Source organism: Acinonyx jubatus, chromosome C2 (genome assembly GCF_027475565.1).
Source record: "Acinonyx jubatus isolate Ajub_Pintada_27869175 chromosome C2, VMU_Ajub_asm_v1.0, whole genome shotgun sequence".
In the NCBI taxonomy this organism is placed as follows: domain Eukaryota; kingdom Metazoa; phylum Chordata; class Mammalia; order Carnivora; family Felidae; genus Acinonyx; species Acinonyx jubatus.
The window spans coordinates 73,307,723-73,332,673 of record NC_069384.1 but is presented as its reverse complement, the minus strand read 5'-3'; the positions used below and the strand labels follow the sequence as shown (position 1 = coordinate 73,332,673).

Here is a 24,951-nt window from a genome sequence, read left to right as displayed (position 1 = left end):
TTTTCCTAATCCTTGTGGCAGACAGAGCCCTTGGGTGTAATGCAGCCCAAAGGCTGAGGGAAGGCCCTCAGGACTCTGTGAACAGACACCTCTGGGAGGAGCAAACCCACGCCCTCAGACAGAGGGAGGCCACAGAGGTGCCGGGCTTCCGCTGGGGAGTGCCCAGCCTGGCAGCTCCCAGAGGCAAGTGGTAGGTGAGGCCTGAGCCAGACCCGACTTTACTGTCTGAACCCCTTCCCACCCTGTGAGACCAACTGTGAGGAACCCGAACAAAATGTATGAGAGGGGCTTTTCGGTAAAGGTGGCCTGGGCGAGATCAGGGAACAGAGGGACCTCACCTCCAGCCCATGTCCTAACAAGGAGGCAGCCTCTCTTCGTGCCTTGGAAGCATTTGTAAGAGATCATGTAGCCACAGGCCACCTATAAGGCCTCCTCACCTTACAGCTCCATACTCTAGCTGAAGTGAAAAGCAACACAGGTGATGGCCCACGAAAAAGCACTACAGACATTGTTTTCCCTCTATTGTATCTCTTCCTAGTTGCCAAAAGAAAGACTCCTGTCCTGTAACAAGCAGCTTCATGGGGTCTGGAAAGAATCCCTAAAAGAAAAACATAACAACAACAACAACAACAACAACAACAATGATATATTGAATGCCAGACCCTGGTAAACATTTGACACGTGTTGCTGTACTGAATTCTCACAAGGACCTGAGAGGTAGGTGTTCTAATCCACATCCTAATAATGAGGAAACTAAGGCTCTAACGAGCTGAGTAAGTTGCCCATGCATGTGCAGCTAGAGAAAGGCTGAGTCAGGACCTTTTGTCTGATTGCTAAGCCTGTATTCTCTTTTTTTTAATATATAATTTATTTATTTTTTTTAAACTTACATCCAAATTAGTTAGTATCTAGTGCAACAATGATTTCAGGAGTAGATTCCTTAGTGCCCCTTACCCATTTAGCCCACCCCCCCACCACAGCCCTTCCAGTAACCCTCTGTTTGTTCTCCGTATTTAAGAGTCTCTTACGTTTTGTCCCCCTCCTTATTTTTATATTATTTTTGCTTCCCTTCCCTTATGTTCATCTGTTTTGTATCGTAAAATCCTCATATGAGTGAAGTCATATGATATTTGTCTTTCTCCAACTGACTAGTTTCGACTAGGCCTGTATTAACCTCCAAGCTCCATGGATGACAACATTAGTTAGATGGTGGGTGAGGCCAGGAGAATCCCTACCTGCCTACCTTCTTGCACCTGCACCCTTCTCCTCCACAGCTGAGGCCTGTCTCCCTAGAATCAGCCCCATGCTGTCCCCCCTCCCTCCCGTAGAATTTCCCCATCACCTCTACACATTTAGGCCCCGCCCCCAGCATGAATCCCGTCCTGGGGCACCTGGCAGTTCCTGGGCACCCTGTCGGAGATCACTCACCAGGTGCCTGACCTCCACTGTTGAAAGGGGGTGTCTCCGGAATGCTAGAGGGAGCCTCGGGTGGCAGAGCTGACCATACGAATGTTCTCTTCTCCTTGCTCACTTCCCTTCAGGTGGCTTTTGGAGAGTCTTGGAATTGCACCCATATCTCAGGAAGTACGCCTTCCTCTAACCTCCCCACAGGAGCTCAAGAGGTAGTGTGATCCATCAAATAAACAAAGAAGTTTGTTATTAGGCCAGTGTCAGGCCAGGAGTCTGGCCCATGCTTTTGTCTGGCAGGCTGCCATGAGTGGCTGCTTGAGCAACACAGAGATGTGGCCTTGGTCTTCACCTGTACAAACAGCCCATGTGATAGAGCTGAGCACTAGACAGGCAGGAAAGACCTGGGGTTTCTCTTGACCCTGCTGTGATCACCCTGCTGTTTGACTTTGGACAACATCCCTCCCTTCTCTGAACCTAGGCTGTCCCCTTTTGCGGGTGGGATAGACCCGAGGGGTCTCCCAGTTTGTAAATTCTCTAAAAGAGCATTTTAATCTGTGGGTCCCTCAGTGACTTTCCGTGGGCAGCCATAAATGATGTAGTTGGTAGTTGTCTTGGCCTGTTCTCTCTTTGGGGCAGCCACCATGTGGCCTCATTTCAACTTTTTCCTCCTGTTTGTTTTTTCCAAAAGAAATCCTGTAGATTAGAATGGGAAGGAAGCTATGAAGATCTTGTCAAGGCTCATCACTTAGAACATGTCCTCTTTACATTCTTTCTAGGTTTTGGGGAGGGGGTGGTTTGCATTGGCCAAGCCTTTTTCCAGGTGTTGCGAAGCCAAGTAAACACTCCTCAGCCTTTCTCCCCAACCAGTTCTTCTTCCAAAGCAGTGGTGGATTTGGCAGAGAAGGGTCAACTGGGTGCCACAGCTGGTTTTCCAGGAGTCTGGGTCATGCCTGGCTTCCCACCTGGGTTGGACTGAGTGACAACGTGGTCAAGATATTTGCCAAAAACCACAGAGCTGGGAGGGATGGCCCTCCCAGAGTGCAGGGATATTAAGAGCAGGACAAAGGGTACCGAGGGGAGTCCTGAGGCAGAAAGCATCCACAAAACCAAGGAGAGTGCTTGGGGCTGAGCTTATAGAGTTTGCTCTGAGCCTGACTCTGCCAACAGCTCCCTGGAGAACCTGTCACCACACATCCCACAGTCTCAGTCTCCTCATCTGGGAAACCAGTAAGTCTGGCCATCTGAGGTGGATGGATACTAAATTGACCTAAGTTCCTTTCCAACTGTGGGATTCTCTGCCTACTTTACAATTTAAGGGTCCAAAAATACCTCCATGTCTTTTCCCATTTGCATGCAGTATGGGGGGCACACCGAACCTCAAATGCAGCACCCAGAAATCCCTCCCCTCCCATCCCCACCCCAGCCATGCCTTGAAAAGGAGATAAGGACCTTATGATCCATTTACCTCAAAGGCAACCAAACAATGGCTTCGCAAAGGGAATCCAATGCCTCTAAAGCCACGATATGAGCCTCGCATGGGTGACTTTTATGACTTCTCTTCCTCCTTGGGACCAGAAATCTTTACCTGACCAACATTCAAGCGCCCAAATTTCCAATCTGCCTGGAACAACCCCGGGGAGTCTTAACCGTGGAGAACTACACCCCCCCCCACACTCCAGCCTTTACCAGACACTTCACGGGGAAGGCGGTGGGGTGCAGACATGTTACAGCCTCTACCCTGTGACTTCCTCATCCCCTCTACAGGGAAAGTCATCCCTGCCAGTGTCTAGAAGTCAAAACAAAGCTCCTTTCCATGCGTATTTTCTTCTCAATGGCTTAGACTGTAAAGTCATCAGGAAGCATGGTCTGGTGCTCCAAGCTCCAGACAGACAGCCTGACCTCTGTCCTGGCTCCCTGGTCTGGCCTGGGCCAGACACCGCACCCCCACCACTGTTTTCTCATCTGCAAAACAACCCGGGCCTCCCTAAGCCGGCAATGTCTGTCACTGCAAAACACTGCCCCTCCCTCCTCCAGCAGCAGCCTGTCTCCAGGAGAGGGAATCCATCGTTTCAGAGAAAGGTGTGGAAGAAGAACATAGCAGGGACTAAGAAAGGGTTCGTTGCACGTGGGGGGCGGGGGACGGGGAGAAGATTTCAGGGACTATCTCTCTATCTTAATCTTCTCCACTCTGCTGGCCCTGGGGTGGAGGGTCTCCCCTCTGGGCTACCCTGCTCTTGGTCTGGTTCCCTTCCTAAAGGAACAGCCTGATGTGCAGATAAACAGAGGGGCCCATTGTAGATGGCTGCTGGGTGTCTCTAGGGATCAGTAACACCTTCCTCAGAAAGGCGCTTATGTAGCATTGGCTTCCCTTCCAGCCCCCACCCCTTACCTAACCAGGCTGTTTCCTCTGCCCCCACCCCCACCCTCTCACTGCTGGGTCATTCTGCCTCCCTCTCTACTGCTGTCGTGCAGCCTGTCTTCTGCTACTTAGGAGTTCTCTTCTTAAACCTGCCTTTAAATAAAACCCTGACCTGACCGTGAAGGGAAACCTGTCTCCCCATCTGTGGCTGGTATGACAAGTTTTTTGGAGCTGAGAAGCATGAGGTTGGGCCTCGGGGTTGCTGCATAATGGACCCCTTCAGTGACCCTCTGCCAGGCCTCTGGTGAGGATTTTCATCGGGTCCTTAATCCACCTCCTGCTGAGACAGCCACACCCCCAACAAGGATGCCTGTGGTAGGTTCGGAATACCTCTGGCTCTCCTACTATCAGATAAGGAAATTTCCCCTGCCCTTCATCACTGAAGCCAGGCAAGGGAGTTCATCCTTAGGGGGAGGAAAGGTGAATAGGAGCCAGGGCAGAGAAGTCCAAGTTTTTGAAAGGGCAGACATCTTTTCTCCCCAAAGTAAACCACTGGACACAGTTTCTATGGGTCCTTGGGTAAAGTTTATGAGAGTGGATCTCAACGCTGGCTGCACATTAGGGTCCAGATGATTAAAGGGGAATCTCTAGGGGGGGAACCAGACATCGACTAACTTTGAGAGCCACTGATCTAAAACAGTGCCTCATCTGGTAGCTTGGGAAACACAAGTCAAGAAAGGGGAAGTGACTCGCCCAAAGTTAAATGGCCAGTTGGGACAGAGCCCTGACCTGAGTCAACCTGGGGCTCTTAACTTTAAATTCATATGTCTTCCCAGCATGGTTTTCCCTCCGGTTGCTTTATGAGAAAGGAACTTAATTTCAGGTACACATTAAAATTATCTGGGGAACTTTAAAAATAGATGATAATAGGCTTCCTCCTGAAGTTCTACTTTAATTGCTCTGGAGTATGGCCTGCGTATACATATTTTTTGAGGTTCCTTGAATGGATTTGAATATGTAGTCATGATTAAGAGAAGTCCTGTGTTAAAGGCAAAACTCAGAAAAAGAAAAAGAAAAGAAGAGGGAGAGAGAGAAGGGAAGAAAGTAATGTTACAGAGGTCAAGGAAGGCAAAATGTTCCTCTAGGATAAATCTTGCAATCTGTCAACATAAACGAGGGCTCTCGAAGGAGAAATAGATGTAGATACTTATAAGTGGTACAAATGCTTTCCAAGGGAGGGAACAGTATGAGCAGGGCTGGGACCGGAGACCTCGCTTTTCTAGCAAGTTCCCAAGTGCTGCTGCTGCTGCTGCTGCTGGTCCCTGGGAGACACCTTAAGAACCACTGTGCTAGGGCAAGGCCCAGAGCTAATGCAGGGGCTTCCAGCAAAAGTAGCATGAGATTGTGAGGAGTCCTTGGGCAGTGGGACTGGGGAGGAAAGGGAGGGCAGTTTAGGGAATGATCCGCGGATGAGTGCACTGAATGGGGTGACCAACTGAATGTGGAGAAAATAGAAGCAGAGACCAGGGCGAGTGGATTTTGGAGTCTAAACAACCAAGACAATGATGGTTCGATCCCTGGAGCAGAGGAGACAGGAGGAGGGGGCAGGTGTATGGTGGCTGAGGGGGTGTGGCTGGAAATTCGAACACCGAACCTCTGATTCGAGCGCCCTACAAGTCCATGACCTCTGATTCAGGGCTAGGACTTGCCCTGCTCCCCTAAAAGTTAGGGGAGCTTCTGCCCTAAAACTAAAACTCTTCTCCTCCTAGAGGGTGGGGGTTGGGCTGAGCCAGAGAGACCCTCACCCACCCACCCAGAGTTTTGGGCCCCCCTCCCCTTTGGGGGGCTGGAGGAGGGGAAGGCAGGGTTGTATCTCCTCAGGTCAAATCTGGGAGGCAGAGTCATCAAGCTTGTTATGTTACTCACACTAAAACTCATTTTGCTCCAACCCTCACTCTTCCTTTTCCTCTGCCTTCGCCTTCCACAGAATGCGTTCCCTGAAGCCGGGGTCCTAGGTCTTGGCCACACATTAGATTCATCTGGGGAGCTGTAAAATGTCCTTACACCAAGGCTACCTCCCACACCAACTGAAACCGAATCTCTCTCGGGACGCCTGGGTGGCTCAGTCGGTTGAGCATCCGACTTCGGCTCAGGTCATGATCTCACGGTTCATGAGTTCAAGCCCCGCGTCGGGCTCTGTGCTGACAGCTCAGAGCTCAGAGCCAGAAGCCTGCTTCAGATCCTGTCTCTGTCTCTGTCTGCCCCTCCCTTGCTCACGCTCTGTCTCTCTCTCACTCTCAGAAATAAATAAAACGTTAAAAAAAATTAAAATTAAAAAAAAAATCCCTGGAGTAGGCTCCAGGCATCAGCTCCCTGAGTGATTGAGAAGGGCAACCAGGACTGAGAACTGGGCCCAGCAGGGTGTGCATAGGTAGCCTTCAAATAGCCTATTTATGTAAATGGCATTTCCTCCCTAAGGAAATGGTTTGAATGTGTTGAATATCACCCCTCTTCTCACACGTGGAAACTGGTCAAAGGACCGGCTGGCCTTTCTGACCCAGGGGCCTGCAGTGCAAGTTCGGGGCAGAAGCTGTTTACCGTAGCTGTGGTTTATGGAGCTGGAGGCCATGCCCTTGGAAGGGAGAGGCTTGAACGCCCAAAGTCCAAGCAGGCCTTCACGCGAGGAGGCTGGCCCAAAGCGGAGTGTGGGAGGGAGATGCGTGGGGAGGGATGTGGCAGGGTTCAGAGCCACACCAACAGGGTGGCTCAAAGGACCTGACAAACCCCTGGGGAGGAAGAGTGGGTGAGGGTGATGGGAGGTGTTCTGTATGGATCTGGGCGACCCCCTACAGCTGCCCTCCAGGCACAGGTGATGGTGGGGAAGCCAGGAGGGGGCAGTGTGACAGGGTCGTCCTTCCTGACTCAGAGTCCCAGAGGCAGACAAGACAAGGAAGCTTGCTGGGGAAGGATTAAGGCTAGGAGCCACTGGGATTTGGGAGTCCTTGAAGCTTGTGCAATTTGGGGTGGGGGAGTGGGGGGAGGCATCTTTAAGAAAAAGAATACCAAATGGAAGGAGCTGGGGCCCATGAAGGCCCTGTCAGGGAGCTCTCTAAGGTCCCTGTATGTCCACTCTGGTTCAAATGCTGACATTTTGTGATAGGACATTAACTAAGGGTTTCCTTTCCAAATCTTGTCACGCCTCCCCGAGTTGTGCCTGTGTGGTCGTCGGTACTGCGATCTTTGGGACTCCCTAAGACCAGGGAGGCCAGTCATCCATTCTATTTCTCAGGAAACAAAGACAGAGAGAGGTATCAGAGGTCACTCACACAACACATCCATGACTGTGCCCCCTACAAGCCAGCTCCGCATGCCATTAACTCCTTCCACAGACTCATACTAAGACCATGACAGGGCATGGTGCTGGGCATGGTAGGCACCACAGTGACCCAGACATGGCCCTGGCTCTAGAAAATGGCAAAACCTTGCCCTCAAGCAGCTCGGTGAGGAGGCCTACTGAGGCAGATCATTACAGTGTGAGGAGCACAGGAGAGAGGGCAAGAGGCACTCGCCTCAGGCAATGAGGGTAGGCTTTCCAGAAGGGCCACAGGAGAAGGGAACTGAGAGAACATGCCAGGGAAATTTCCAGTCAGGGAGAGTCGTTCCTGCACTGCGAACAGTGACAACATTGACTAAGCACCTACCGTGTCCCAGCACTTGGGCTCATCATTACATGTTTTAGGCCAATGAGTCTACACAGCAACCTCACAAGATGGGTCCTATTATCATCCCCATTTTACAGACAATGAAGCTGAGGCCCAGTGAAGTTAGGAGCTTGCTCTCAATTCACAGCTACTTAAGTGGTGGGTCTGAGCTGCAGGGCCAATGTAGGCACAGAACAGTGAGGGGAGAGTTTGGGACATTTGGGGAACTGCAAGAAACTCGGTGTCTCAGGCACAGGAGGCCCAAGGGAAGTCGGCAAGGAAGAAGACTGGGGAGGCCCAAAGGGCAGGATGGGTCCAGAAGGACAGAGAAGAACAGGTAAAGGAGTTTGGGCCGGGCCTAAAGAGGCAGGCTAGATACTGAAGGTCTGTAAGCAAGGGTACAACACGATCACTCCTAGGCTCTAGAAAGGTTCCTCTGAGTAAGATATGCTTATGGAAGATGGCTTAGAAGCCATTTGATAGGAGCAAGGGATCTCCAATGATGCTACTGCAGAGTCCTGGCAAGTTCATGCAGCATCAGCCAAGGCCGAGGGTTGAGCTCAAAGCTCATTGGGCTCCGAGGACCAGCTTTACCAGCCTGAGGGTGTGGGGCTGGGGAAGAGAGGGGGAGCAGCATTATGCCACAGAAAGTGCTCTGGACTTGGAACCAAGGAGCCACATTCCCACTGGCCACCTTCGTGGACTCAGTCAAATCCCTTGACCTCCCTGGGTCACAATTTCCTCATCCGGAAAGCAGGTATAATCACTCTTGCTCTGTCTGATTCACCCTATTTTCGTGAAATTCAAACAACATATGGCACGTGAGAAAATGGTTCAAGTGTCATTGACAGTATGATGGAAGTCTTGAAACGTCTGCACAATTAACTTGACAGCCCAGAAACCAAGGGCTGCACACTTCTGGCCTAAAGTGGTTTCCTTTGCGTTTCAACAGGCCTCACAGCTCACACGTGGCCCTTCTTCCTATTTGCACAGGACCCACCGAATCCTCCCCCTTCTTCATAGCACGGCCCGAGCACCACCTCCTCCATGAAGCTTCTCCAAGGCTTTCTTCAGACCCCAAGCTGGAAATACCCTCTTCTTCACCTGAAGGAATGCTACTCTGAGTCTTCCAGAGTCTCACTTTCTATCTTTGATTTAGCTGCAGTCGGTTATACAGCCTGCCCGCCACCCCCAGAAACCACCCCCCACCAGCCGCTGCAACTTTGTTGAATGACAGACCTACAGGGGGACTGTGGCTCCACGCAGAAGTCTGGGAAGGCAGCAGCCTGGACCCACTTGAAGGGGCAAGAGGGCCTATGTGGCAGCGTGAGAGGGTCAGAGGGATGGAAGGCTGAAACAGCCTTTTGGATTCGACTCTTCTCCAGGGACAAACAGAAGAGATGGCAGTGAGAATAACCATATTCACCAACAATTGGGAATACTTACTCCCCGACAACTTACTACGTGTTTTACTGAATCGTCTCCTTCAGTCCCCACGGCAAATCCATCCAGCACTAGCACAGGGCCTAGGACGGAGACGGTGCCCAGGAGATGTATGAAAAGACATGACAGCTGAGGAAACTGGACACGGGGAGGTGAAGTGACTTGCCTAAGGTCACACACTTGACAGGCAGCAGAGAGGAGATTCAGGTCCGTCTGGCGTTCCTACTTTATACTGTGCCTCAAAGAAAAGATGCCAGGCTGTGGGCACTGTGAGGGAAAAGCAGGAGTGCTGAGGGAAGGTGCTCTCCTCTGCATTGGCAGGAGGGGGGTGCAGCCTGAGAATCCAGGAGAGCACCACCCCCGGCATCGGTCCTGCCCGGCCAGCCTTCCCCAGCCTGAAAAGAGTCAAGTACACGAGTCATGGGTCCCCCAGAGGAGGGGGGATGGTTTCAGACTCCAAGACCAGCAGAGTCCTACACACAAGGAGTAATGGAGCTTTACTTGCTTTTCCAGACATTTCCTCATCAGCCTTTCTTCTGGAAGGATCTGGGCACTCAGCGATGTTTACACGTGCCCAGCCTGACAGAAGCCCTGTTTATTAAAAAGGATGGAGTGGACTTGGGTGTTCTGGGGTCTGTCCTCGTCTCCCTTGGCTCGGCCAGTTGAGAGAAGATGGGACACGAGACAGAGAGGCCAGGAATGTGCAGCAGAAAACCCACAGCCTTTGCCTGGGAGAGCAGGAGCGAAGCGGATCTTGTCTGACGGATCCCAGACCCCTCCACTGCCCCTGCTGACATTTGATAAATGCTTCCTGTGAAAATGTTTACCCAGGAGGAAATGGATCATGCTTCCCCTTCCTACCACGAGGGTGGGAAGAGGGGCCACACAGGTCCCATAAATTCCACCAGCTGTCCGTGCTCACTGCCTCACCTCCCTGGGTGCCCCGGAGGGGGTGAGACAAAGGTGCCAGACACAGACAGAGCTAAACAGAAGGCAGGTATGCAGCCAGGCGACCACGTCTATGGAAACACATCTATGTCCATTTGTCACTTTTATCTCCTATTTTTCCCTCCATTTCTTTTAAATTAAGTCGCCATCTGTCCTTGTTTCATCCAGAAAGTCCTAAAGGAACCATCAGGAGTTGGCCCCTTTTCATTTTTCCCTGCTTGGAAGGTGATGTGATGGGCGGATCTAGCAACCTGTCACGACGGATCTTAAATCTTGGGAGCAGAGGTGTCCACGGGTCTGGAAAAACCATTTGCTTCCCCAGCAATCAGGGTCCCTTGGTTCCGGTCTCCGTTGTGCCGCTGTCTCTTTGAGAGGCAGCTGGAGGTATTGAGAAGAGGGTGAGATCAGGAGCCGGAGCAGCCCGTAGGGCCCTGATGTCATCACTTATTCACTCTGTGACCTGGAGCGGCTCCCATGACCCCTGCAAGCCTGGATCCCCTCCCCAGTGACATAGAGATAATGTTACTACCTACAACACAGTTTCCTGGGAAGGTCAAGTAAAGAGACATGTACAAATGCTTTGAAATGGTAGAATAATGCACGGTTATGGGGCTCTTTTAAGCCAAGGAATTTGGCCAAACTGTCCTTCTACAAAATGGGTACAATATGTTGCATTAAATAATAAAAGAAAATTTGGTAATGAATTGAACATATTCAGAACCTCCTTAAGAAATGCAGATTAAGGACCCTAGAATTAAAGGAAGGCAACGTTCATATTTTTCCTCCTTTTCCATTGTTATTTTTTCCTCAGTTGCTTTACTGATATCTATGAGGGAATAAAGAGACATATATTTGAAGAATCTGGTATTACAATGCTTGTGAGTACTCCGTTCAACACATGCATATAATTTATTCAGTATAAATAAAATATTATGCTTTGGGGGCACCTAGGTGGCTCAGTCAGCTGAACATCCACCTCTCGATTTCAGCTCAGGTCATGATCTCGTGGTTCATGAGTTCGAGCCCCGCGTGGGGCTCTGTGCTGACAGCTCAGAGCCTGCTTGGGATTCACTCCTTTCTCTGCCCCTACCCCACTCATTCTCCCTCCCTACCTCCCTCCCTCCCTCCCTCTCTCTCTCAATAAATAAACATTTAAAAAACCAGATTCTTACAGTGTATTGAATCAGAAACTCTGGGGGACTGGACCCAGAAACCACATGATTTTAACATGTGCCCTAGGTTCTTCAGCATGCTGAAGTTTGAAAGCCATTAATCTGGAAGCCCCATAATGTGCTACAGAAGAGTCATGCAAACCTTCTCTCTATGTCCTTTAGCAGCCAATCCCTGGAGCCCCCCGAAAGAGGAGGCTTGGCACACAGAAATCTATTAAAGCCCGGGGCACCTGGGTGGCTCAGTCGGTTAGGCGTCCGACTTTGGCACAGATCATGATCTCACAGTTTGTGAGTTCGAGCCCCGCATCGGGCTCTGCGCTGACAGCTCAGAGCCTGGAGCCTGCTTCAGATTCTGTGTCTCCCTCTCTCTCTCTGCCCCTCCCCTGCTCGTGCTCTCTCTCTCTTTCAAAAATAAATAAACATTAAAATATTAAAAAAAAAAAAAAAGAAAGAAATCTATTGGAGCCCAAGTCATGACGCCCCAACTTCCAAGGCTTCACATCTATAGACCTGATTCTGGAAAAGGCAGGTGGGAGATACCAGGTCCAGGGCCAAGTCTTGACATTGAGTTGAGACCACAGCAGAGGTCAGCACCAGCAAGCATGGCTGATGTATGACACTAAAGTAATAAAAAAAAGGCCACCGTGCCCTGAATGGAGGAGGAAGGAGGGAGGCTGCAGGTGACATCAGAAGCCAGGTTTCTAGGCAACGGACCCAGGCCACAGGAGCAAGGTAGGAGAGAGGCAGTGGAAGGAAGCAAGCAGGTCATTACAGAGTCTTGGGCTATAAAAGTTACGATGACTTGGATATTTCCTTTTCATCAGGATATCGTTTCCTCTGGGTTTCTGGGGACAAATCTTGTGCCTTGGAGACCTTCTGAAAGGATGGATGTGTTCTCAGTTTCCAGGGCAGTCGTGCCTTGTCTATCAGTTAACAGGATCCCATGACTCTCCTACAAGGTACTACAGTCGTGTGAAGAGATGTTGGGTATTCCCACGGGGCTGACCTCCCACTTACTCATCAAGATGACCTAAACGTACAGTATTCTATGGTGACTGTGGCTCTGAGGCACCCTGCAGGGATGTGCTGAGTGTCCACAAATACATAAACGTTCCAATTCCATTATGTCGCCTGATTCCAGCCTCCGGCCCTGTGAGCAAGACAGGACGGGCTATCATTTCTCAGGTGAGTAAACTGAGACTCAGAGAGGTTCCAGTAATTTCCAAAGCCACACCGTGTAGAGTTCATAAATGGGACTCTGGGTCTCCTGGCTCAAATTTCCCTCCACTGCAACTTTCTCTGCAAGTTTCCAAGAAACTTGACTTTGGAGACACATCTAGAAACTTTCTCCTCAGCACCTTGAAGATCTATGGAGCTCTTCCTTCTCGTTTTCTGATTACAAACAACATCCGTATTTAATACTTTGGCAGATGAGTGAGGGTGACCAACCATCTCGATTTCCCCAGGCCTCTTCCAGCAGGGTCTCTGGGGGATTAAACTGCAGGTGGCCACAGTGATAGCTGGCTGAATGACAGGCGCTTTACTGGTTGCCTTCCTTCCTTTGTGGCCCTGTTCATACCTCCACCTGTGCTCCCTCCTCCTCCCCAATAGGCCGTTTGTTGTCCCAGGGTCTGCTTCTAGCAAAACCCAAACTAAGAGCCTCTTATTTCCTGTGAAATTGGTTAAAATTGTATCCTTTTTAATTTTTTTTTTTTTTTAAGAGAGAGAGAGAGAGAGAGTATGCTGGCAAAGGAGGGGCGGGCGGTGGGGGGAGGGAGAGAAAGAGTGAGTCTGAAGCAGGCTTCACGCTCAGCACAGAGCCAGCACAGGGCTCCATAGATCCCACAACCGTGAGATCATGACCTGAGCCGAAATGAAGAGTCAGATGCTTAACCCAATGAGCCACCCCTACCCAGGCGCCCCTAAAACTGTATCCTTTTGACTAATACGAAAACTAAGACTCAAAGAGATTAAATAACTCATCTAAGGTCACATAGCAAGCGAGCATATGATATATCCCAGGCCTGAGCCCACACACTTCTGACTGCAAGTTCACGCCGGTCCCGTCCGGATCCTGGGAGAAGAACAACACAAGCACGCCACTTGATCACGGGGACATGGCACACCCCTACCCCTACACTCACCCCACTCAGGAAACGGGGAACTTTCTCCAAATCAAGGCTGACAAATGGGCCGATGATTTGGTCCCCCTCAGTTCTCACCAACTTCCTATTCATTTTAAAATGTCCCTCTTCCAGCTCTCCTTGTGAACTAAGGACAGAAATGACAGTGACCAGCCGTGTGAAAATCCCATACTCCACATGTGAAGGTAGGTGCAGACCAACAAATAGGAAGATACCCTTTCTGAATGTAGAGATGCTAGTCGAATGTTGTCTCCACATCGCTTATGCGGATCCACAAAAAAATGGCTTTTGCAGCCACACTTGCAATTTGTGACAAGTTTTGCACATCATTAGGATGAGGGAAGCATATGCAGCCATTTGTTGGCATAAGCGGGGGTGTGTGGCTGGATGCGGGCGCTTACCGACAACCAAACCAGACCCCGGAAGCTTGCAAGTTCTGCTGTGCCTCGGAGCCGTCCATGAACCCAGGTGAGGTTTTGGCTCCGCGAAGAGGTAACTCGATCCACGTTTTAAGCGAAAGGGAATTCTCATGGTCAGGAGCAGACGGATGAGGTAAATCACATGAAATCGGCCTAAATTTGTCAACAGCCATCAGCAAGGTTTCTGCCATCGATGTCCAGGATTCCGGTTGTCTATTGCTGTATATCAAACCATCCTAAAATTCAGGAGATTAAAACTACCATTTCATGAGATCTCATGAGTCATGATTTTTATGGGTCGGGAATTCAGGCGGGGCTTGGCCAAGCCGCTCTGTTCCACATGGCACCAGCCGCAGCTACGCGGAGGCATTCAGCCGGCAGGCGGGCTGCTCTGAAGGGTGTGAGTTAGGTTGACTCGCATGGCAGGCTCGTGGGTGGGTCAGAAGGCTGGGCTCAGCGGGGACTGTGGATCAGAGAGCGAAGTCTCCAGCGCATACGGCGGAAGCTACATGGCTTTTTTATGACCCAGTTTGGGAATCTAGGGGTCACTTCTGCCATCCTCCTTGTCAAAGCAGCCACAGCAGATTGAGGGGAAAGGACTTAGACGCAGCCCGCTCAACGGTCGGTGTGTAAAAGTGCAACGTCCAGTTTAGGTTGGAAGCAAAGAAAGGAAGTCAGAGCCTGCAGGCTTTCTCTGACTCCGAGAGTGTAGCTGCAGTCACTTTGCCAGAGGATATGTGACCTGGGGCACAGACAGAGGTCTCACCTGCTCCAGGACACTGGTCCTCTGGAGCTGAGAAAAAGGCCAGTGGAGAGGATTTGGATGATTTGAGCGAGGTGCAAATCAAGCAGGAGACCGAGGAAGAGGGCCTGGTGTTGCTCACACATGAAGGATCTGTAGCTGAGGTGAGGCTCCATGGGGCCCCGTCAGCAGGGCCGGATGCCTCCCCCCAGGCAAGGCCACCCTGTGGGCTTCGATCCCGGTGCTCCTGTCCAGTCCTGGAGAAGAGAATTGGCACGATCTCTTACACATCTGTGGATCCATGCCTGGCAACAGACGCCAACAGAAAATAAACTCATCAATTTAATGCTCGTTTTCCTTCTTCCTTTCTTTGCTTCCTCCCTTCCTTCCTTCCTGCCTGTCTTCCTGCCTTTCTTTCTTTTTGACTTTCTTTCTGTCATTTTCTACATTAGAGACCTAGAAGTAGACTGCCTGGGGCGGGGGGCGGGAGGGTGGTAATGAAAGGAAGGGAAAGAAAGGGACCTGATGCTGCCAGAAACAAGTTTCGGGCCTTGAACTGTGGCCCAGCCCAGTGACCAGGAGTGGGCTGACCCCACAGAGACACCTCAGCCGTCATCTCTTCACCCGAAATGAATTTGAAATGTTTGACACGGTCCTGAAGGGACTAATTATTTCCTTCCAAATTTGCATGGATTTGAATAAATAGCTGGATGGATGAAATTAACATTACCTGGGAACCCCATGCTAACACATCCTAGGCGCTTTCATATATACCAATCCACCAGTCCCTACAAAAGCTCCAGGGAACACGTGCACTCATCCTTCTATTGCCATAGAAGAAATTCCGAATGAGTTTAATGAACACTGAGATTTGACGACTTTGAACCACTGCTCAGGCTTGGGGGGGGTGCAGGGGGGGCTCTGCAATCCCCATGCTCTCCCTTATGTGGCGTGAACACACAGAAGCAATGCAGGCTCCTCCCTCACCTCCGGTCCGCCAGCAGACAGGTCCCAACTATTCTTCATTCTCAGAGTCCTTCCATCACTCGCCCTGTGTCAGGGTCTTCCTTGTTTTGTCGTTCATCCTTTGTCACCTGGGCTATTGTGCCAGTGTCCCGGCCAGTCCCGTCTCTACACCCTCCAGTCCCTCCTCCATGCCATAACCAGAGAAAGCTGAAACACAGAGCTGAACAGATAAGTCTTTTGCCTGTGAAGTTTCAATCACTCTCACAACTTACAGAATAATTTCCAATCCTGAAGCCAGGTATTCAAAGTGGCTAGAATCTCCTCCTAATCAGCATGTCCTATATTACCTACCACTCTGCCCTTTCACCACTGGTTTGCAAACCAGAGGGTACAAAACTCTGAGCATTGTTCTCGGAGAAGAGAGGAGTTCTATGTAATATTTTGAAATTTTCTATTTTTGTGTCAGAGGTGATCTTTTTTATTTAATTTTTTTAAATGTTTTATTTATTTTTAAGACAGAGAGCATGAGTGGGGATGGGGCAGAGAGAGAGGGAGACACAGAATCTGAACAGGTTCCAGGCCCTGAGCTGTCAGCACAGAGCCTGACGCAGGGCTCGAACTCACGAACTGTGAGATCATGACCTGAGCCTAAGTCGGACGCTCAACCAACTGAGCCACCCAGGGGCCCCAAGAGGTGATCTTAAGGAAAGACAGCAAGAATATCCACCTTCTGATCAATCCTACCTCTCTTTTTTAATCTCTGCATCATTTACACTTGTGTTGGCAATCTCTGATGTTGGATGGACAAACCAAGTGACACTTTTCAACTTTTAATGCAGAGTTTCTCAAACAGGGGTCCCAGGGCGCTTGCTCATGGGTCCTCAAATTCCTCTCTACATCCCAGCTGTGGATCAGATCACAAATTCCATTTTAGCCATACCCCTATTTCATCACCTCGATTCTCGTTCCCCCTTTGGTTTAGAATGCCTTTCCACATTGTCCACACTCAGCTCCTGCCCACCACTACCCCTAAACCACATCATGTGTATGACTAGGGACAGCACGGCATAGAGCTCCAGATATAAAGCCTCTCCAAGCTAGAATGCACATTGTAGGCCACCCAGTTTATTGCACTTCACTTACAGATAGGAAAATCAGGGCCCAGAAAAGAGAAGTAACAAGTCTAGGTCTAGGATGCAGGCCTCCTGACACCATATATGGTGCTCTTTTTTTCACATCTGGCAACATCCTGATCACTTTCTGTAAAGTTTTCTCATCCATTTCTGCATTGAGTCTCTAGAATGGCTGAATGAAGAGCAAATCCTTAGTTGCCCTATAACCACGGTTGATGGAGCCATAAAGCTACAGTAATTACCTAACATGTTCATATGTCTGAAGCACTACAACGGCATATCTCAAGGGAGCTACATGCTGGAAGCATTTAGAATGTCCAAAGCATTTTGCATTAGACAATGGAGGCTGCTCCAGTTAACGCCATTCAGATCCATCCACTCTTGAGAAGCCCACAATCATACGCTGATTTACTGAATCTACTATAAAGGTCCCAAATCAATTTTTAAACATTTCTGCAAACCAGGACATTATATAGAGGCAATAAAGCAGTTAGTTCAGTGCTCTGAACCTAGTAAATATTCAATAAATGATCTGAATGAATGGATGCCCCATGGACTCAAACCTAGGACACCTGAGTTCCAGTCTTTCTTCTACTAACGGGTCATAAGGTCTTGGGAAAAATCACTTTTCCTCACTAAACCTCTATCTGTTCATCTGTAAAATGGGGCATTTGGACCAACTCATCTTCTTGCAGCAAATCCCTTGCAGCTCTAGAATTCTACAATTTCATGAAAATGCTAAATCCATTTATACTATTGATGTCAAAGAAAAAAGAAGGTGAAACTAGTATTGGTTAAGTGTTCTTATTTTATGCTTCATTGCTTATTTTATGCATTATTATATATGCTTTCCGATCTCTTACATATTTTAATTATCATAACTAACTTTCGAAGCAAATATCAGCATGTTCTGTTTCTACACCTCGGGGAAACTGCAGTTTTATTAACTTGAGAAGACTTCAACTTCTAGTCTTGATAGAATTACAACCACTTTAAGACACTGAGAAATAAGCAGCGTAAAACTGTAATTCCCAAGAGAAAAGATCAATGAGCTGAGCCTTAAAGTAACTCTGGATTTATGCTGGGAGGCAATTTCCATCTGGAAATCACAAGCATAGTCTAGCAGCCTTGCTAAGCAGGGGAGACAGAGTCCAGAGACTTGAGAAGACTGAGGTGGCTAGGAGTTGAGGATCAATTCCAGAAAGGAGAAGAGATACACAGAAAAGAACATCACAAATCTGCAGAGATCTCCTCTTGAGTCTGCTGTGTATTAGGTCATGGGTGTATAAAGTGAAATTCAAGAAGACCAAGCAAAAGAAATGACCAGAAAATAGTGGTAAGCTGAACAACCCAAAGCTCTCTCAAGGTGTGGAAATGGTTGTGTACCGACCAAAGTGGAGAGTCTGTGGCAACACCTGGGGCATTCAATGGAGCGCCTAGAGGAGTTACACCTGAGTAAAGTGGCTGAGCTATTCTTCGAGTGACGGTTACTCTGGACCCTCCATAACAAAGCTTAAAGACAGGACTCAAAGGGATCAAACTATTTCCTGAATAAATTAACTGCCTGCCAAAACAAAGTCTAACACCTTTAAAAGAAGATAGCAAAGTCCAAATGCTTAACAACATAGCTACACAATGTCTACCACATAATAAAAAATTATTAGACATATAAAGAAGCAAGAAAATGTTCACCCATAACCAAGAGAAAAAATAAGTCAATAAAAACAGACCAGTAACTGACATAGATGATGTATAAGTGTTTAAGTGACTAGATAAGACCCAACAAAGAGTGAGTAGAGAATCCAAACTCAAACCCAGGTCTCCTGACACTTTTGCATAGTACTCTTTCCATGCATGTGTTCACCGGTCTCTCTGCATCTGTGGCAATTCCTAAGGTTTTACCATGACAATCCCAAAGCAATTTTCCTATACTTCTGGTCTTCACTCTGGTTAGAACGTCTCAGAAGCTTGCAAAGATAAACACAGATATGAAATCTGTGAAGGCCAATCTCTGATCAGGGACCAGCACAGGCCATCCTCATGGACAGATTTCAACAACACTGCCACAGGGCTCTCTTGTCTCTCCCCAGACAATCCTATGACACTCACATTGGAATTCCCCATAGTCACTCCTAGGTCATATCTCTGGCTAGAGGAACTCCTCAGTAGGGGCTGTGTGGCTCAAGAGAACGTTGGAAACAGTGTGTGAATGGTGGGAGCCCATACCAGGGAATGAGGCCTCAACTCCACCTCTGAGTTGGCCAAAACTTAAACCAGGAGTAAAGGGGAACACAGAAAGTGTCACAGGCTGCTGTCAGCCTTCAGAAAGGTGCAAGGCCCCCTCACCCCAATGCTGGGATTGCACTCATGGGTGTACTGCCTACGAGTGTTTGTGAGACAATGGTTTGGGGAATACAGACACAGGGTCGCCTCCCAGGTTGGGGGTGCAGTTTTCCTCCCTGCAATTTACTACATAGGTTGTTACCAAAGCAAATATCAAAGCCCTGCAATTTGCTAATTACAGGTGGGATCCTGGGCTTGTGGGCCCAATTAACCACTTGTTCCTCATTTTCTCTGTGTGACCCGCCGGCTGCACCCACAATTACCCACTTGTCTTTTAACTCCCCTGAGAGCTGGCTGACTCACCTCCAATTCACTCCCACTATCACCTCCAGATGGCCTTTGGTATCTTTTTGCTTTCCAGGTTCCCCCCACTCACCTATTATCTCTCTCTGCATCAAAGGCAGACGTCTGGTCTCCCCGTGTTGGGGCTCTTACGTGATTTCCTGAGCTTGCTCCTTGCCTAGACTTGAGCCTACAAGGCAGGAAGAACTCCTGTTGGTCTGGGCATCTTGCCTAGCTCACCCAAGGAAGCTCAGGACGCTTTGGCCACATCCAGCCTCTGCCCCCAGACACAGAAGGAGTAAAGAAAGTTACAGCTTCTCTGGAACCTGCCCACTGCCAAAGCCCTTGCCCACACTCTCCATCAAGGCATCCCTGGCTCCCTACCTCATTCGGGGCTGGATCCAGGGACACTCAGTGCCAGTCCTAGGGAAGGAGGTCCCGGTAGCTACCGGCAGTAGTTCTCCAGGGAGACGCAAGTCAGAGAAGGAAAATGACTTTCTCGTGACCTTCTGCTTCATTAGGCAGTCTACCTGGCAAGCAAAAATTTCCAGTAAACTTGTTGATGATTTACCATGTCAGTGGTTCCTATCCTTTTTTGTGTGTCACAGGCATTTTTGAAAATCTGATGAAAGTTCTGACCCCTCTCCAGGAAGACAGTTTATATTCATTCATTCATTCATTCATTCAATCATCCACCAAATATGGGGCACCTATGTGCTGGGTACTGTTGCAGGGATTAAGGAAACATCAGTGAGCAAAAATAGACAAAAATTCTACTCTCGTGGAGCTTACATTCTAGCAGGAAAAGATAGGGAATACATAATAAATGTAATAAGTAAGTATACAATTTGCCAGCAAGTGAGTGCTATGGACAAAGAGAAATTCCAACAGGGTAAGAGAAGTATCGGCAGGGAAGAGGTTGCGTTTTTATTATGTTTATGATTTTCTTAAAATGTTTATTTATTTAGTTTGAAAGCAAGAGAAAGCATGTGTGGGAGGGGCAGAGAGAGAGGGAGAGAGAGAATCCCAAGCAGTCTCCTTGGGCACAGAGCCCCAACCTGGGGCTGAAACTCACAAACCGTGAGGTCACGACCTGAGCCGAAATCAAGAGTCAGACATTTAACCGACTGAGCCCCCCAGGCGCGCCATTGGTTGCATTTTTAACTAGGGTGTTTCAGGTTGTCCTCCTTTAGGAAGTAAAATGTTAGCAAAGAACTGAAGAACCTGAGAGGTTCCACCAGGTGGGTATCTGGAAAAAGAGCGTAGTGGCCAGAGAGAATGCAGGGCAAGGTCAGGTTGGTGCATCTGAGGAAAAGTGAGCCACACGGCATGGCTGGACCAGAGAGAGGGAGAGAGAAGCAGGCTCAGTGGAGGTGAGGTCAGAGAGGCGGGGGAGTGGGGGCAGATATCACATAGGGGGCCTTGTGGGCCACAAGGACTTCGACTTTTACTCTGAGTTACATCAGGAGCCATTAGTGGGATTTGAGCAAAGGGGTAACATGATCCCACTAAGACTCTAAAATGTCTAGGGCTGTCGTAGGGAACAAATGGTCCAGGTGCGAGATAATGATGGCTTGGACCCATGGTGGCAGTGGAGACTGGGGGAAGGCTGGGTCAAGAGGATTTCCTGGGTATCGGTAATGTGTGCAAGGAAGGGATGCAGATAGGAGTTCACGTTTTACATACTACAATTCAGCAGTTTACTGGTCACCTAAATCCATCGGCAGAGGCAGGTGAAGGGCCTCTTATGAAATGATGAAGGGCAGTGGCGACCCCAAGGAGGGAGGGAAAATGGCGACCCAGTGGAGAAGGAGGGCCTTGGCTATCTCTAAAAGTTTCACTTCTTTTAAAGCATGTGTAAGAACATGTTTAAGGCAAATGCGGTGACACATTAACATCTGGCAATCTGAGGGGTGGATACATGAGTGCCCATTATCTTTTCTGCATGTTTAAAATAATGCATAATTTTTAAAAGAACTGCCCATCTCAGGGTTTTCCAGAAAACCTCCTGCTGTCTTTGTCAATGCTGCCAGGGAAAACAGCACAAGTCATTGTGCTAGTAAATCTGGCTGTGACATCTGGCTGGGCGTCCTTCTCTCGCCAGCTCACTTTCCTCCCCTTCCTTCTACCAGAGTCAGGGACGAACACAAAAGCCACACCACACCGAATAGAGTCTAGAAGGGGAAGAGGGCAACAGTGACTGGACAGACTGTGGAAGGCTTCCCGGCAGAGGCGGCCTTTCAGGAGAATCCAAGAGAAAGGGTGGCTTGGGACTTGCAGGGAGGAGGGAGTCTTTCCAGCAAGGGGCGGGGGGGGGGGGGGGGGAGGGGGGGTGTGCTGCTTTAGGAAGAGAGGCACAGTGCAGGGCAAATGTAGGACCCAAGCGCCTACTCTCCTATGACCAATTTGAAGGAGAGTAGGCAGATTTCTTCATCCGTGTACCGAGTTAGAGAGGAAAGGTCAAACAGAAGGTGCTTTCAAGAGCCCTGAGGTCACCCCAGTGGAGCCAAGAGGACCCATGGTGGAAGACCTTGGATCCTGGTCTGTGGCAAGCTGAAACGTGCAGATAAGGTGGCTTCAGCCCCCACCCCCACCCCCGCCCTCCACCACCCTGGGGTGTAACGCGACTGAGCTGGGCAGTCTGCTTGCTGACCTGGGGGAGCAGGAGACCGGAAAGCCGGCTCTGCGTCAGCCACCTCAGGCCATGGCCCTCACACAGCAAATTCCTCACAATCTGCAGACCTGTCACTGAGCCTGCGGGAAGGTCCCCTGCTGCCCACATTTTGCAGAAACTTGCCATGTCACAAGTCCTGATGAGGTGCCAAGAGAACAATTTCCCAGGCCACAGTTTTAACAAGACCAGGCTTCTTAATGACTAGTTTTCTCCTAATTAAATAAAAAGAGGGGAGAGAAACCCGTGATTACTCCACCTTAGAACACCACCTTCCATTTATGTGCGTCTCTCTTCAGAGGAGCTCAAAGTGCTTTGTATATTATTGTGTATTTTCCCCTTGTAATATCCTTGAGATTCCTAGGGGGTGGTTATTATCATACTATTTTACAGCTGGGAAAAGGGACGTGGCTGAAGTTAAGCAAAGTGTCCAAGCACCCTCGCCGGCTATGGTCACTAGTTTGAAGCTCTTATGAGAAACTTCTTCATAGTTGAAAATCAAGCCATCCCCTGGCCGATAAACTAGGCTAAAGCAGCACATAAAGAATAGTCATCTACTGCAAACTTTACAATAGTAATTAACACTGTTTAATTCTGACAACAATCCAATAAAACAGATAGTATTATACCAGTCTTACACATGAGGACAATGAGATCCAGAGAGGTCAAGCAAGCTGCCTAGAGCTGCATGAGAATCAGAGTTGCAGTCAAAGCAGAAGCCCATATTTATTAAGCACTTAACCATGTGCCAGACATTTCGCATGCATGAACTCACTTTAATTCTTATAACAACCTTCTGAAGTGGTTATTAGCATATCACCATTTTGCTGATGACAAGACGAAAGCACAGGAAAGTTAAGTGACTTGACCAAGGTCACACAGCAAGTCAGCGGCGGAGCCACAAAGGAACACACAAAAGCGATGCATGTCCCACCACGCTGGCTTGTCCATCTGAAAGAGTACTGTACTCTGTGGGTTGGCCTGGGAAGGCCCAGATACAGTCCAGGGGACCCAGGTATAGCCCCAGGACTGCTCTGTGCCCTTATCAAGGTCCTTTGATGGTGGGTGGGGAGGCACCTCCTGTAAGTTGCCCAGTGTCAGGCCCCTCGTTGTATCGATAGGTTCCAGGGGTAGGGGTCATGGGGAAAAGGCGCTTCCTGCCTGACTGAAGGCAAATGTGCTGGGCATAAAGTGGCACCGTAGGGGCTGTTTGCACAAAGGTAGTGGAACCCGCAAGCAAGGGTTAGCCTAGAGAGACATTTAAATCAGTGCAAAGTAAACCTGACAAAGCATGTGCACAGGGGAGGTGGTGCATTTACCTCTTTTCCACACTCCCAGAGAAACGAGTCCCCAAATTGTCCAAGAACCTTGGCGTTTTCATTGCCCTCTCCCCAGGAGCAACCTCTAATGGCTCATTCCACTCCCCATGCCTCCATACCAGGAGAGGGATGTCCCGGATGGGGCACAGCTTCTCACTCTTTGACAGTCTGGCCAACCTTGCTATCAATGAACTGGCCTTCCAGACTTCAGAGCAGGAGGCCTGCAAGTGCCTGGCATACTTCCTGGGGCAGTGAAGGTGGGACTGACCCCACTCCCTGACTCTCAGGTGAGGCCCTGGCATGTCCTCTCAAACCTCTGTCTTCTCCTTTCAGACTCACACTCGGTAGCAGACCGACTACGATCCCCACCTCCTGCCACTATCCCTTTCTGGTAAGCCCAACTACCAGGGAGCCCTCCCTGAGAGTGACAGGACAGAGTTAACCACCCACCACATGTCCAAAACAGCCAGCACATACATGGTTCCTAGTGAGGCTGGATACACCAGCCCGTTTGTCCCCAGCTCTTTCTGACCAAATCAGAACATTTAGGAAGGTCCTGACTTGCCCTGACTTCCACACTTTCCAGAGCTCCACCTCGTTGACATTCTAGAAGCAGCGTCTCTCAACTGGTGGGAACAGTGGTTGTTACTAGCACAGGCCCTGGGGCAATTATTTAAACTCCGGCCCTACCATTTACCAGCTGGGTGACCCTGAGCAAGTTGCTGAACCTCTCTGCGCACCTTCTGCGGTCTGTTATAAAGCAGGGATGGTAAGAATTCCTATTTCACAAGATTCATAGGGTTGTTGTGAGGAATAAATGAATCGCTGCATTAAAATGCTTAGCACAGAGTAAGCAAACAACGTTAGTTACTTTATGTGGCCTCAAACTTCTTCCCGGAAGAGAATCCATCATTTTTCTGGCAACTCGAGCTTTGCACCCCAGGACCTGATGCAGGTGGAGGCAGTTCAGCATTACGAAAACTTGTCTCAGCTTTGGGGGAGGGAGATCTCGTCCTTGGGGACCCTCGGGGACCCCAGAGATACCAGCAGAAAAGGGAAAAAGAAAAGAAAGAGCCAAAGAAACCTCCAGGCGCCGCCCCCTCGCCCCTCTCCCCCCCTCCCCCAACGCCGACGATGAAGCAGGCTCCCTCGAGTCTTCCCAAGATGCCTTCTCTGTTTTCGCCCCGCCCCCCGGCCCCCGGCCCCCCGCCACCCACGGGAGGTTCCCTTGCAGATGTTCAGACGCTTCAGAAACGTAAAACCAGGGCAGCAAAGCTCGTGAGTTCCCAGAGCGTCTCAGGCACGCGGCATCTTTCCCCACCGGCAGCGCCTTAAATACCAGAGGGCTTGCCAAAGATGGAACTGTTTTGTTGGGAGCTCGGGTTTCTCCCGCCGCGGGGCTGAGCGGTGGCGCAGCTGCTCCGAGGTCACGCCCGAGACACGTCCGCACACGCCCGCCCGGGCGGGGTGGGGGCAGGGCTGGGGGACGCGCGGGGCGGGGGCGCCACCTTCTCCAGGGACCTACCCAGTCTCTGTCCCCCATCTCCATTTCCCAAGCAAGCAACCGAGGAGCTGGCTTCCCTCTCCCAAGGAAGATATTTAAGTTTTGCAACACAAGAGGGATGCAATGAGAAACAAAAAGACCCTAGGTGAAAAGAAATGCTTCTTTTCAACGCTAATTGTGAGCTTCCTCCCAACCCCCACCCCAATGGTTTTGGAATTCCGTCTGTATTGGATCTGAAGCTATTTTTCAATAAATAGCTGAAAGAGAAGCGCCTAAATTTGCCCTAGGAAACCCGAAGCCTCATAACCTTGAAAAGTTAGTCTTCCTGAAGTTAGTATTACTTAAAATATTTGCATGTGAATACTTAGAGCCCACTGCCTATGATAAAAATAGAG

At 49.5% G+C, this 24,951-nt stretch overlaps 1 long non-coding RNA gene across 2 annotated transcripts in view; it reads right to left on the bottom strand.

The window, feature by feature from the left end:
• The window catches only part of LOC113599755 (uncharacterized), a 51,800-nt gene that overhangs the window by 14,243 nt on the left and 12,606 nt on the right, over window positions 1–24,951 (bottom strand). Inside the window, exon 2 of one of the 2 annotated variants that reach the window (XR_008297734.1) lies at window positions 19,447–19,592. This is a non-coding gene — a long non-coding RNA (uncharacterized LOC113599755). The remainder of the gene's footprint in view (window positions 1–19,446; window positions 19,593–24,951) is intronic. The other variant, XR_008297735.1, reaches the window with a different exon arrangement.